The sequence below is a fragment of the Carassius auratus genome, chromosome 4 (assembly GCF_003368295.1).
Source record: "Carassius auratus strain Wakin chromosome 4, ASM336829v1, whole genome shotgun sequence".
NCBI lineage: Eukaryota > Metazoa > Chordata > Actinopteri > Cypriniformes > Cyprinidae > Carassius > Carassius auratus.
This window is the reverse complement of record NC_039246.1, coordinates 23,751,578-23,763,505: the sequence shown is the minus strand read 5'-3', so window position 1 is coordinate 23,763,505 and position 11,928 is coordinate 23,751,578. Positions and strand designations below refer to the sequence as shown.

The 11,928-nt window shown below is 38.3% G+C and overlaps 1 long non-coding RNA gene across 1 annotated transcript; it reads left to right on the top strand.

Annotated features, from left to right (window-relative positions):
* Window positions 1-1,563: 1,563 nt before the first annotated feature.
* Window positions 1,564-11,571, top strand: LOC113063343 (uncharacterized). The gene is made up of 3 exons (XR_003278676.1): window positions 1,564-4,863; window positions 10,335-10,458; window positions 11,456-11,571. It is a non-coding gene; the product is annotated as an uncharacterized LOC113063343 (long non-coding RNA).
* Window positions 11,572-11,928: the final 357 nt, after the last annotated feature.

The window sequence follows — 11,928 nt, the reverse complement described above, 5'->3', positions numbered from 1 at the left end:
TTCAAATATGAATTAGTTTAAAATATGATCACTTTTCAGTTGCTGGTTTTAATGCTTTAATTATAAAAAAAACAACTAGTGCAATTCTTTATAGACCAATCTTATACGGAATCTTGTCTTTAAATGAACAAATCTTTTAAATGAACTACATTATTATTATTGTTGTTGTCAGTTGGTGTCAGAGAGCTCCGCTCATGTTTCTGTCAGTGCCGCGGCGAGCCGTAAGGGTCATTAAGCGTCTTCTGACGGCAGGCAGAGGTCAAGGGAGTTAATCGGAGTTGATGGAGGGGCCCTCTGAGTGACAGTCCTAAGGGGCTCACCTCTTAATCTCTGTTTGTCTGTGTTTTAGTACTCTTTACCTACACAAAGCAAACAGCACCCTCCCTCTCAATGGGAACCAGCCTGCTCGCAGTCTAGCACTTCTGACCTGTGGGTCGTGCCCTTTGTTCCTCTCTCTACAGAGGCTGACCTCAGATTTCACCTCTGTAATTGAGGAGTCCTGTAGACACGTGCCCAGGGGGGCCCAGGAGAGACCACCACCGCTGCAAGCTCACTGCTACCTCTGCGTCGGAGGAAAAGGGTGTCTGAAAATGACGTTTCCTATGAGTCCCAAGCAAAAAATACATGTTTGGCCGATCATATCTTTCAGTGGTTTACTGATAAATTTCCCAGCTGTTTTTTGTCATGTTGTGTTAAATGTGGCTTTATTGGCTTAAACATCTTCTAAACATACACTGGGCCTTAACAAATCCACTTGGTCAGGTTTATGTGGGTTTGTTTTTATTAAACATACATTTTTCTCTAAATATATATGTATACTCTAGATATTTTGCGGTAGATTTAGACACTGATGTACATTTCAGATCTTAAACATGTTGCTTTTTCTGTGGAACTCCAACTCTCATTTGATGAACTAGGCCACCAACCAGGATTGAAATGCGTCTCACTTCTTTAATCTGTGCCAGGCTTGTCTTGTTGTGTTTTAATTAATTTTTTTGCTTCATGGGAGTGTTATGTTGTCTATATTGAGACGCTGTTGTTTTTGTCTGTTTGTTTTTTTTTTCTCTTCACTGATGAAAAATTGCAGGTTAATGAAGCTCATGTTATTAGTTTTTACTCATTGCCCAATCCTCAAAAGCATAATTATGGGTGGGAAATTGCAGCTCATTGATGTGAATCTGCAACACATGGCTGCAAATTCCTTAGGATGCGTTTTTAAGTTGTTCTTGTCTGATAGTGTTGGAAACCCTGGTGTTAATTTGGGAGGAAAAGAAAATATACTCTAAAGGTCCTGCAGACAGTTATTAGGAACTGAGATCTCATGAATGGCTTGTTAATCTTCATTTAATTTTTTATTTTAGTTTGTGCTTTTGGCATCCTCTTCAATCGTATGTTTAGATCTGATAGGGTTAAGGTGCATTTTAGTATTTAGTAAGGTATTTTTTGACACATGAAGTAATGTTTGACATAATTTTCTCTTTGCTTCCGTTTAATGTGTGTATATATATATATATATATATATATATATATATATATATATATGACATATTTTTTGTTATATATCTATGAATCGCATTGGATGGACTTATTAAATGCGGAAAAGTGACCAGCCCGCTGTGCTTTTTAACCTTGTGAAGACTCACTATAGCCGTTATCGCTCTTTGGTAACTCTAACCCCAGAACACATACATGCTTTTAAATCACACGAGAGTCTTTTTAAAATGATCTCAGCGATGGTGCATTAAAGTGCTCTGAGGTTGAGCCCTGAAAAGTACCATAAAGAGTTTGTTTTGATTGGCGTTTGATCATAGTCTCTGAGCCTTGTGAAGGATGGGGCCTTACAGAACAGCTCACTGTTTGGGAGTTGGCAGCCGACCCAAAACCAAAATTGTATCCTCAAATGAACTTTAATGCAATGTACAACACAAAACATGCTCCAAGTCCCGACTCCCTGCTCGCAGGTCCTGTAGTAAACAAGCAAGTAAATGAACGCCTGAGAATCAGCATCAGAAAATGAGAAATAAAACAGATAATGTGTTATAAGAAATGAGAAGCGCGATTTTTCGTGTGAGGTGCGCCGCTTTCGTGATTGGCTGACAGACGTGGCGCAATGTGACGTCGGCGCGTCATACCTTGTGCCAGAGCGCGCGACCTGTTGCCATTAGGGAATCGGACTCGATAAAAAGGGGGTGAGAACTTGGAATTTGATTTAGCTGTAACGGTTTTATATGGGTGGGACTCGGCCCAGATTTGGTGTTGAATTGAGGGTGTGGTGTGCGGTATGTAGAAACTAAGTATGAGTGTGTGAGAGTGTGTGTGTGTGTGTGTGTAATGAGAGGTCAGTACCATGAGGGAGCCAGAAAGAGGAGGCCGAGAACAAGGCAAGGAAATCTGGGCGGACCGGGTGCTTTCGGTCCCTCCTCCACGTCAGTGTGTGTGTGTGTGTGGATCTGCGTGTGACAGCCTGATGAGCAGCAGCACCCTCTATGCAGCCATGTTCGCTGGTCGCCGAGCATGCTTTTATCAACTCTTTAGTTCGCTAAACGCAGAAAAGGTTCGTGATACACTCCGAGGAACAGAAGCAGGCGCAGGCCCCACACTAGCACTTTTTGGTATGTGTTTTTGTATTCTCTTTGAGCTTGTTCGCTGTAGAGAGATCATCTGTTTGAACTTGTATTTAATTGCCGCATTGATTAACCACAAAAAAAGTTTTGCAATCGACAGTACTGGTATGTTTACAAGAGAGCGCAAACAAAGGACTGTTGGCAAAAGAAAAAAAAAAAAACAGAATAACGAAATCTTGAATCATTTTTATTATTTTTTTGCATCGGACTTCCTCACAAGTTATTGAGTTCTGGTTTAAAAAGGAGGCGTAACCGAGGTGCACCCACAAAAGATCGAAACTTGATTGGTGGAATGCTCCACTAATTATTCCGGCACCAGGCGGATTCTCAGGTAGGCCGTGGCTGCAGAGTGTGTGTACATGAACGTGTGTGTGTGTGTGTGTGTGTGCGGTCACTGCAGATGAAATCTCTCTGCAAATTGCGACAGATGTTTCACCTCCAGACTGTCTCACCCATATGCCTGACGCGTCTCCGGATTGTGGGATGTACAAAGACACCCCAACATTTGCACACTACACTTTGCATCATGGTATGGTCATCTTTGAACTGCTGACTCTTTTAACGTTTTCTCATTTGTGATTGCTTGTATAGCCATTCAGTGCTTTCGAGCCAAAGAACAGCTTCAAGGATCGAGTTTGGTCTTGGCGGTGGAGCGCCTGCGCGTTTGGTAAATTGTGTTTGAATGGTTTGTAACGGGTGTGAGCGTATGTTTGTGTGCACTCTCCGGGTGAACCGGAGTCTGTGTCACGCTTCCCTCCTCTCTTCAGCTCTCCCTCCCTCTCTCCCTCCCTCCCTACTCGAGCTCTCGCTCACTGGCTGGAGCGGTGATTCAAAAAAAAGAATAATTGCTCACGTACTCCACTGCCTCTCGGTTTCATCATCAACTTTTTTCCTCCACTTCAGTTTTCCCTCTCTCCTCTCCTCTTCTCTAATTCCCTCCCCTTCTCTCTCATTCTCTCTCTCTCTGTGCAGATAGAAACGGAAAAAAAAGCCTCTCCCGCTGTTTCTACAGTTCAGTCTCCTCCCCTTCACCCAGTCTGTGCCAAGAGAAGGAGGGATTTCTGCTACTCACAGGATTTTAACCCTGTAGCGCAACCGATTGGCTCAAGCTGGTTCTCTGCCACTTCAGTTTTTCCAGCATGTCTTTTCCACAACTTCCCTAAACCTCGTTGGCATGTTCTTCTGCATTTTTATAAGCTCGAGACGCTTTCAATCGGAACATTTATGGCAGGCGGAGGTGTGTGGCATTTCTCTTCCTCACCAGGGGTTAACGGATCCTTTCCGTTGCTGAGCTTTGAAAATGGCTGTATTCTCCCTGCTTGTTGCGTGTCTCGGAGAAGGGAGGCGCCTGGAGTTCTATCACTTTAGCACCACCCTTTCTCTCTCTCTCTTTGCCCTCCCTCTCTCACACACACACACATACAGTTCTTCTTTCTCCCTCTCTCTCTCTCTCTCTCTGAAAGGGGAGCGGGAGGGCGGTGCGGTGTCGGAGCTTTTTCTGGGACAGGTGCCAATTCCAAACAAAAGACATAAAAAGGCAATGAGTGAAGGATGCCTCGATCGTAAGAAAGAAATATGTTACACGATGAAACGCAAGAAGTTTGTGCCGACCGTGTGCGCGTGTGGTTGTGTGCATTCGACTAAATACAAATGTTTGAAGCTAAGATTTGAAATAGTTTTCTTCTCTATCTCTCTCACAACACTCTCTCGCTTCTCTGCCGCTCTTCAGCCACTGAAGGCATTTCAGTCATGGGGGGGTGGGGTGGAAAGGGGAGGGGGCTCGGTTTTCAAGCTCCTGAATTATTCATACGCCTGGGCCAATGCTGCGATCGGACTGGCTGGGACATTAACATGCAGCGGACATTCTATTTGTCTGTTTGCTAACATTCCTCATTCAAAGACTTGTTAACTGCAAGACGGGCCGACACACGCGTCTCTCGGGTTGCTATAGTGGCCAGGGCCCGGTCGTCCCAGACCAGGGGACAGCAGGCTGACTCGTAGCCCGGTGCTGGGGACACGCAGCTGGGGTGGGGGGATTGTCTTGGCCCCCCGGCCTACCTCCTTCAGTCCTTGTGCCTGCTGTGGAAAGCTCACTGCCTCCTCTTCTCCTTCTCTCTCTGTCTCTCTCTCTCTCTCTCTCTCACTCTCCTTCAACACAGGGCTGGTGAAGTGAGCAGAAGAGGCCTTCAGCACTTGTCCAGGAATGTTTCTATCTACAGGCACACGTCAGTGTTATCGGGTAAGTTGCGAATATTTGAGATTAATGTGATATTTAGTTTGTTTCTTGTTACTCTGATGTATTTCTTGATTTTTTTTGTGTGTCTTTAGAATGTGTGTGAAATATTCCTGTTATGGTTTTATGGTTTAGACGAAAAAAAGCGTTTTATAAACTGTACGATTCCTGAAGAAAATGGCGTTGGGTCTATGTAAAAGCAGTTCATATCAGCGCCCAACAAATATGATGTGCTTCTGTAGTGAGGAAGTCGACCTTTTTGTGAGTGAGAAGAGGTATTCTTTTTGGGAGTGAGAGTTTTAAATCGTGTTGTCGGAAAAAAGGTTTTTACGAATGAATCTTTATTTTTCTGATGCTTTCGGTGTGTGTTTACTGGAACACTTCAACGTAGTGAATGGACATCAGCTATTTGGGCCTTGTGTTTGATTATCATGTTGTATTGTCGTTTATCTTTGCAACTGTTCATTGCGATTAATATTTGTTATCGGTTTCATAAAATTATTGAATTGTAAAATGGACACTAATGGATGGAAGCGCAATATGTGCCACGTCAGAGGTTAGTTTGCACAGTTATGCCTTTTATTTTTTTTCGTAGATTTTTTTGGGTTGCTTAATTTCAATAGTTTCGATGTAAATGTAAAATTCAACTCAAATTCATGTAATTTTGACTAAAATATATTAGCGTTTAAATGTACACATATTTAAATATATCAAATATGTCCATATTTCATTTGAAAGCAATTTATACAAATTTTAACCTATGAATATACATTAGTTGTATTTAAAAAGAAGGCATTTGCTCAATCAGAATGATTTATGTATTGTTTTAAGGCTTTTATTTTATGAATACATAGAACGTAAAGTTGTCTTTTGAAATTTTCATTTTAGAAAATAAATTACCACACCAGTGTTCTTTTTTTTAATCTCTTTCACACACAGACACGCACACACACACACACACACACACACACACACACACACACACACACACACACACACACACGTAAAAAAAACCTCTTATTGCCCTCTTAAAAGTAAATCATTTATAGGTAAAATCGTATTTACCGAAACAGAATTTACCACCTGAACATTTTATGATATTTAAGAATCATTTGCATAATAGAGCGTTGTGTTTGATCAGTTCATATCATGTAGAATTTACAGGTGTAAAAGCTAACAGTTGTGTTTCTTCGTTCAAACAAATGAATTTGGCTCATAGCAGGCTGTTTAGTAGTACGAGTGAGAACACCAGGGGCAGTGCTGATGAAGTGTGTTGGCACACAAAATACACGTTGGTTGGCAGTGCCCTCCCCCACCCCTTTTTTGGTTGTGAATGGAGTGTTCCAGAGATGATGTATAGTGTAATGAACAGAGCAGGTGGCATCATCTAAAAAACGAAGAGGGGATTTGATAAAAGAACGGAGATTTTCAGGATAAACGTATCCCTTTTTATGAAAATATTCATGGTTTTGACAAATACTGACTAGTTTACCTTTTATAAATTAAGATGCAATATATAATGAACTTAGGAACTTTAAAATGACCTGAAAATAACAGTTTTAAGGACTAGGATTTTCTGGGATCTTTTTTAAAAAATGTTGTCATGAAAATAGAATTGAATGTGTGTCCAACTGTGCCGAGGCATTCCCAGACATGCCGAAAAGCAGCAAGCATGTGTGCACTAACTGAGACACCCACCCTCGCTGTCACGTACAGACGTACACACACTCTCTTACACACACCCCGACACACTTGCAGCCATGTGCTCCATAAAAGACCTCTGATTCAGCCCTGAATAGAGTTCCCACGCCTCAGTGTGTGTGTCTGTAATAGTTAAGGGTGTAGACCCCCCCCCCCCACCCTTTTCAAAAGATACTTGTGTACTCTCACACACACAGTCTAGACTAAAGATATCTCCTTCATTCTGTTTCGAGGTGTATTTTAACAGCTACACACTCTGAATTGTTAATTTGTTAATTTCGGATGAAATTCCAAGGGTGGAATTTAACGAAGGACGTGACAAAGCGATCAAAACAATGAAATATATATTTGATTTAAATATATATTTCAAGTCATTTTAATTTTCAGTGTAATGTATAACTTGAAATTTTTTTTTCAACATTATTTGCACTACAAAAGCAATACTTATGAAACTAATTCATGAATTACATATATGTTATTGTGTGATGTCTCAAGCAGGTAATGCTAATTGTTGAATATTAGTTTGTGTAATTTTTTATATTTCTAACTGTGTAAAGATCCAAATGCAGTGCGAATGTTTATTATTAAATCGCACATCTCTTTTCTTTTCTTTTTTTTGGTAAAAGTAAATATAATATGGGTAGACAAAATATAGATGTTTGTGTACTCTTTTGGAAATTTTCTGTTTTTATCAAGCAGATATAAATTTGTATTCTCAGGAACTAATGTTTTGTTATTTTCAGTATCCTGAGGATATACTTTTATAATTATAATTATTTAAAGAGTTCTTATCATGTTTAAGAGATTTAGATTAGCGTTTGAAGGAGTTATTATTGATTACAAAAAGTGTGTGAAGGAGTGATTATTGATTTGGATGAGGTACTTCTATTTTAACACATTTTCATGCACACCAAACGTCTTCTAAATATTAGAAATATTGTTTGCAGTATTGCTCATATTTTTGTGTAACTGTTCGATCAATTTAATTTTAAAACAAAAATAGATGAAAGATAAATTGATCCTTTTTAGGTGTTTTTCTTATTTTAGATTTATTAGCAAAAAGTTGAGAATTTACACATTACATAGTAAAAAAAAAAAGAAAAAGGCACATTGCGAAAATGTTTTTAAATGAATCTGTATACATAACTCTAAATAAACTGTAATGTATTTTTTTTAACCACTTTTTTTTAGTAATTGGTTATGATGACAGTAGTAGACAGGCATGTTTTTTACAATTCCTTGTAATAAAGATCCTAAGCCAGTACACTCCTATAGACTCTATAGTCAAGTGAAGAGGGAAAGGAGTGGAGGACTGTGAGGTCATTTAGGGATAGAAGTTCTCAACTAACTTGCTTCCCATGGACACAATAGAAGCCAGACATGATTGGCAGGTGACAAAAGGTGGGGTGGAGCTGAGTAATTGTTCAACCCTAAAATGATGTCATGGGCAAGTCTTGAGACCAAGGGCTGCTTGCAGTTTTAGCGAAGGCTTGCGTGATTGTGTTGGTGTGTGCTTTTGTCTCACAAAAATGTATATTCACTGCATTAAGGATTTTCTATCAGAACGAAACATTTACCTCATTTCTTCATAAACGCAGCAAAATAAATACAAGGAGCCATGGCCTGCCCAGACAAAGCAGAATAATATTATGATACCGATCACTCGTGTAATCTGTGGTTTAAAGTTCAAGCTCAAAGTCCATTACAGACATTGCATTCACGCTCTGTGGTAATCAGTCTGGGATATCTCTCCCCCTCCGGCAAGTCACATGAGGACTTATTTTTTATTTCTTTCACTGATTTTGACATTGACAGACATATAGTACAAACACAGAAGATGGCTTTGCTCGGGGAGCGCCAGAGGTTTATTTAAACAGCCAGGGCTTTATTCTGTCAATCAACAGTTCTTAAATCATGTAACACTAAATGTTGCTTCAAAGACCGTGCATCAGGTTTCTTTGTCGTATAACTTGTTTGTACCTGCACTATCGACACTGCACAAATAGGGATATAAACAAAGTGTAAATGAGCTGTACACCTAAAAGGCAAACAATGATTAAAGGAAATAAGAATCGCTATGTTTAGCAGCCTTTCTGTATAATGGGCCTATTGTCACTGAATTGTGAAATACTGAGGGAATATGGCATCAGCGCCACCTTATGGCTGTTGGCTACTCCACCAGATCTTAAAAGTTCCGATTCAAGATCGTAGCGACCTAGGGTTTGTTTCACCACTAATGTAAACTACAACCTGACTACAGTACTACAGTGACTACAATAAGAGTACTTATCAGTACTCTGGTGATGTTCTTAAGACGTTCTTAATCAAATGTGCAAATTGCGTGGGTGGTTTAGAGAAGAAATGTATTTGAAGTCACTCAATAAATCATTGCTTTTAGGAAACACAGTGTTGGAAAATTGACTTTCAGAATAACAACAATTTTAATGGATTGTTTCTGAGTGAAATGCTCATCTGATCTCACATCATTTCTTTGCATCTCTGTCTCTTTTGGAGTAAAGTTAAATGAACCAGCTTTAGATGAAGTACAGCAGGCTGTTTTCCAAATGGACCATGACATGTTTAGACATACTTTAGTCACCACTGACAGAAGAAGAATGTCAATTGATGTAACTCTGTGATGTGTTAGAAATGACTGAGGTAATAAAAGGACACTAGTAAAAATGCTTTTGTTATATTTTATTTCATAGGAAATTTCACATAACAAAATATATTGTGATGTTAACGCAATATGTTATCATACTTTGGGTAAAAAATGTGATATGAATTTTTGTTTATATTCATGTGTTTTATTATTTGGTTAATTAGTATTTGGTTTGTCCACCTTTTGCTTTAATGACAGCAACACTTGAGCTGTATGAAATGCATATGTTTGTATAAAAATGATGATCATGTTTATACAGCAAGTTTTGAGATAATCTAAAGTGCATGTTGTTTTAATTGAAGGAAATCTGATTGTCTATACAAAGAATCATACAATTAGTTTATTAACATCTTCATTTTATGTTTTATTTTTACTTTGTGTGGAATTTAATTTAATAATTCAAAAACTTTATTTCCAGATAATAATTATTTTTAAAAAAACATCAAACAATGCAAAAAAAAAAAAACATTCTAATATTTTTTTGGTATTGTCTTTCTATAAAAACGTTTAAACATCATTAAAATAATATTATTTTTTTTATTTTTTTTGTAAAATTGCACAAAATATTGGGAGTTCTTAAAAAATTATATATATATATATATATATATATATATATATATATATATATATATATATATATATATATATATTTTTTTTTTTTTTTTATTATATATATATATATTACCATTTATTATTTTTCTTATTGACAAATTTCTTGTTTCAAATATTTTTTTTATGTTAAATATAGTTTATGCTTATCACAAGAAAAATAATGCCGAAGGGTAACAAATATCTTAATATCTTTTATCTGAATATCTTCTTAACCTGAAAACGTGTGTGTAATCACTCGCCCCTGTGAGGTTGGTGGCCTGTGTGAGTCAGTAGTGTGTGTGCAACTCCTCCGTGTCTGAGGTAAACCACACTGCTGCCCACAGCCTTACTCACTCACACTGAACCCTCCCGCTCTGACCACACACTCCCTCATCCTAATCTGCTCATGCACCCCCATACTGTCAGGGTCAACAGTAGACAGACATACGGCACAACAGAGCTGATGTACTGACTTGAGTGAGTTTCGTGCCTCAGTAATCCTCTCTCTCTCATTCTTTCACAGATGGCAAACCCAGAAGCTGACTGTCTACCTTTCTCCTGTTGGTGAGCTCGGTGATTTTGAAGGATCTCTGACTGAAGCTTTGGAGATAGAAGTGATAAAGAGACCACAAATATACACATTTTAGGTATCTGCGATGCCCAATGCTGTCGGTTACTGTCATGTGATTTGCTAGATACTGTGCAGTCATTAGGCATTTTGTTAGAGAAGGTAAAACAGGAAATGGAAGCTGCTGTAGCAGGAAGAGAAGAGAGAGACTGTCATTTGGGGTGAGGTAGTAGGTTGTATAGTTTGAGGGTTTAACCCTTGCTGTCAGATAACTATACAACTTACTGTCTTTCCCGAAGTGACCGTAGTGCCATCGCTTCGGAACATGTCACATGGAGGACGTCAACAAGAAAGAAGAAATGACACATTTCCAGGTTCCAGCATTAATGTGTTTATTTAAGATATGTTTGATGAAGACTTGAATGTTTATCAGATGTTTTCAATAAAAGAATTTCAAAACATGGTTTATGCCATACTGTCAGCGTTACCAAAAAAAACGCTTCTGAAATTTGTGTTAGAAATGCCTTAATGCAGCTTTGATTTTACTTTATCACATGTTGGTCAAGCATTCACGTGAATCCATAAAGAGGACAGTATGATACATGACATTCATGACTGATTTTGATTGGATAAAATTCAGTGTGGTGAAACTTGTCGATATTTGTGGAAGAAACAAAAGACTAAACTAAGGAATACAGAAGCATCTAGGTGGGTTCAAAGCTAACAAGAACTGTGAAACTTTGAAACAATTTCTAGATAAATATATATATATATATATAAAGGTATACATAGTATACTGCATTATTGATTAGAATTCAAAAGGTAAAAATGCGTCGTTCTGTTGTTGTGGAATATTCAGCAATGATGTTCGTACAGGGTGAGGTAGTAGGTTGTGTGGTTTCAGGGTTGTGTTTTTGCCCCATCAGGAGATAACTATACAACCTACTGCCTTCCCTGAAGGGCAGCAATACATCACCAGACACAGTTCATCCACTCTTTGAAGAGTGATTTCCTTTCGTTTTTCTTAAATGTTTCATCTCCCAAAGTTCTAATTATGATGATCTTGCCCTTTATAGCTGCATGAGGATTACATACAGCACAGGTTTGTCATATTTTAAATGGGAATAAAACAGTTTGATATTTTAAAGATTGCCTGTTTTTTTATTCTTTGCCTCAAGCACGTTATTGACGTTCATAATGGATAAAGGCAAAATAATCTCGTAATAAACAAGGAAGGAATAGTTCACTCAAAAATGAAATTTCTGATAGAATGGCCAGAATATTCTTCAAAATTTCTCATTTGTGTAACCAAATTATATTTTTGGGTAATATTTCCCTTTAAGATTACAGTTTACATCATTCAGTGACAGATCTGCATTAAATGAAGAGTATTTTCTTCATAAGGTTCTGAGGAAACTATACTGCCTTGTGTTATTCCGTTTGTTTGTTATTAAAGATGCAGTGCAGAGACAGACCGAGTGCTTCTGCCAGGGTAGCTTGTATTGTAAATAAAACATGGCCATGGCTCCAGACGGCCATTAGCCGATGT